The sequence below is a fragment of the Aotus nancymaae genome, unplaced genomic scaffold (assembly GCF_030222135.1).
Source record: "Aotus nancymaae isolate 86718 unplaced genomic scaffold, 86718_ANA_hifiasm-v0.15.2.pri h1tg000002l, whole genome shotgun sequence".
In the NCBI taxonomy this organism is placed as follows: domain Eukaryota; kingdom Metazoa; phylum Chordata; class Mammalia; order Primates; family Aotidae; genus Aotus; species Aotus nancymaae.
Genome location: NW_026988413.1, coordinates 58,106,918 through 58,110,236, shown reverse-complemented (window position 1 = coordinate 58,110,236; position 3,319 = coordinate 58,106,918).

The following is a 3,319-nucleotide window of genomic DNA, read 5'->3' as shown; positions in this document are numbered from 1 at the left end:
TTATTCCCAGTATTGTATTAACTGAGTTGATGCTTCAGGCCAATAGGGGAGGTATCCCTAGGTAGGCACCAGTTGTGGCTAAAGCAAGTGGGTAGATGAAATACCAAATGGTGAGCTGAGGTCCCAGCCTTGATGAGGGTGGCTGGGGAAGCTCTCAATTAGATGTGCTGAGGTTTTCTCAGGGTGAAGAGTGGGAGCTACCTCAGCTCCCCTGCCAAGCCAACAGGAAAGCTGTTCACCTCACAACCTCACTCTTGTCCTCGTGTTTTAGCTATTCAGATCAGACAAGTACCTCTTTCAACTATAGGAATGTTGATGTACCAAGTAGGGAGGAATTATGACTCTACCTTTTATGCAGGCCTGAGTCTGGGAGGTGCTTCTCCTGTGGTGCTGCACTCACCCTGGATTGTTCAGGAAAGGTTGTCTATAGGTGTCTCCATGCTGCATTCCTGTGGAGGAAGCCCCAACTGTGTCTGCAGTGGAGTGCAAGGACCATTTCTCCAAGGCCGTTCATGATCACAGAGGCTGGCTATCTGTTGGGGTACAGGTTCAGACTTTCCCTACCCGCTCCCATTACTGCAATTCTGCATCTGCTATGAGAAACTTCCCACTAGTGGAAAGATACGAAACTCAAGGCCTACAGCTCAGATTCCTTTGTCCCACAGTGTTATCCCTTGATGTGGTGCTGCCCTCCTTTACCCTAAGAATTGGGCTTCCTAAGAGACAGACGGCAGTGATTCTTATTGCTCTTCTGGGTCTAGCCACCCAGCAGGGCAAACAGACTCCAGGATGGGGCTGGGGAATGTCTGCAAGAGGGTGACCCGTGTTTAGCCACGGATACCAGCACCTGCTCTGGAGGTGGCAGGGGAGTGACATAGACTCTGAGATTCCATGGTTTTAGATAGATTTATTGTGCTAGCTTTCTTGAATGCTGGTTATGTTAGTAGTGAAGTTGTCATGTGAACAGATTCAGGACCTCCTTTTAGCCAGGATGTTGCAGGCAGTGGTGTTAGCTGTTGTTTTCTCCTTCCTAAGAGCAGTGTTAGTCTGCCAAGAGTTGCTGTAATGGCCTGAGTTGGTTGGCCTCCAGCCAGAAGGTGGCATTTGCAAGAGAGCACTTGCTGTGGTAGTAGTAATGGGATATAAGCTTGGCTTAGGTTGCCCAGGGGAAGTATTCTGATTTCTCAGGCAACGAGTCGGGCCATAAAGTCCCCAAAAGTTTATATCTTTTTTGTTATGCTACCAGGGCAGGCAGAGAAATACCATCAGGTGGGGAAAGGGCTAGGTGGATCTTAGCTCAGACTTTCCCTTGGTGGGGCTTGCTGCAGCCCGTGTAAGGAATGTGAGGGTGGTTCTCAGGCCAATGGCATTATGTTCCAGAGGGGAGTATGGCTGGCTGCCTCTGCTGTGCAGTGACTTCACTAGGGGAGTAAGTGGTAGCTGGTAGTGAAAGACCTCACCCAGCTCCCACGTGGTTGGTAAGGCTGATTTTGATCCTGCAGTGCCCCACTAATAGCGCCAAGTTTAGATCAAGGCAGTGTGCCTACAGAACTCCTACGTGACCTAGGCCAATAAGCTTCCAGACTGAGAAGACAAGCACAGCTTTCAGGCCACACCCCTCCCCTTACCCCCTAAACCTCCACCTCGGTCTGCCAGCCATGTTGGTGCCCTGCATCTGTGGTCATATCTGCTGCAGTTCTCGTTTGCTCCCCAGATTCTATTCAAGGAAGTTCACGCCCACTTGAAATTGTCACAAAATTCAGTTGGCAGCTTCTTTCAGCCTGCAACCCCTCCCTAAATCTGCTGGCTGCCTTTGCTGTGGGCTCCTGTGAGATATAGTCAGGGATGGCTTCCGCAGTCTTGAGCTTGAGTCTGGGAATGCCTACAAGGCTGTTTCTGATGCTGCTCCTCCTTTTATATTTCACGGTGCTCCCTAAGTTTGTTCCAGCTCTAGGTAAGGTTAAAGCCTTGTACTGTGATCTGTGTTTTCAGATTTCCCAGTAAGGATGTGTGTTTAGAGGCAAGTTCTCCCCTTGTCACACCCTCAGAACTCACAGTTTTTTGCTTGTCTCATAGTTTGCAGGAGCATGCTGCTTCTGTCAAAGGATCTGTGAAATCTTTCAGTTTTCCTGGTACATTCCTGTTGTGGTCCTCGGAACGAAAGTTCATGGTGTGAATCTCCACACGCTGTTCTATCCATGCAAGTGGGAGATGCTCACTAGCCTTGCTTCCTTTCTGACATCTTGGCCCATTATTTTTTTAATGTGTTGTAATGGAACAGAGTGGCAAATGTCTTAAAATGCTATTTTCAGTTTTGATATGAAGGTTCAATCAGCATTATAAAAGGATTTGGGCAATTTTCCCTTTCCTTCTAGTCTCTAGAAAGAATTAAATTAAATGGGGATTTTTTTGTCTTTGAATTTATGTTAAGAATGGCCAGTGAAGCCATTTGTACTTTAGACTTATGTCTGCTTTTCTTTTCTTTTTTTTTTTTTTTTTCAGGGAGCTGGAGAGGTATGAAAATTTTATGATATTTCTGCAGAAGTTATTGATATATTCTGATTTCTATTTTTTTCTTAGGAACTTTTTTGGTCATATTTATGTTCTTACAGAATTTTAACATTTATTTGTCTTAGTGTGTATGTGTCTACATAGCTTACTGGAATAAATTATTGTCTTACTGGTTTTTGATGTTGTTTGCTTTTTTCTCAGTATATATTTTATGAGCAGTTATGCCCCATCTTTTCTTTGTGGATATTGCTCTTTCTATTTAAAAAAAATTATCTTGTTAAAGTTTGCCTATTTATTTCTTTCAAAAACAGTTTTAGTTTTATTAATCATCTCTTTTCTTTGTTTCTTGTGTTAATAGTTTCTGCTCTTTTTATTTACATTCTTCTAGTTTTTTGAGATTTTTCCCTAATTTCTTGAGGTAAAATATTAGTCATTAATTATCATCCTTTCTGATTTTAAGAACAGGGATTATATTGCTCAGTATTTTAAAATATTTTGGTTCCTTATAATTAATCTCTAACCATTGATTTCTTTAGAATGATTTTACTGCAGTCATTTATTCTTTCACTTATTTGATATTCATTTTTTTTTTTTTTTGCATATTGAAATCCTTTCTCCACTCTGTTTCCTCTATTCTTTTAACTTTTATTTCCTGGAGTACACAAATTATTCATTAAAAACAAAAATAAAGGAACTAATATAATGTCTGCTCACTGAATAATTAATCTAAATCAATCTATCTAATACTTAATCTAAATTATAGAAAGCTTATTAAATTCTTATTCCTGTGATATTTATAACATTCACT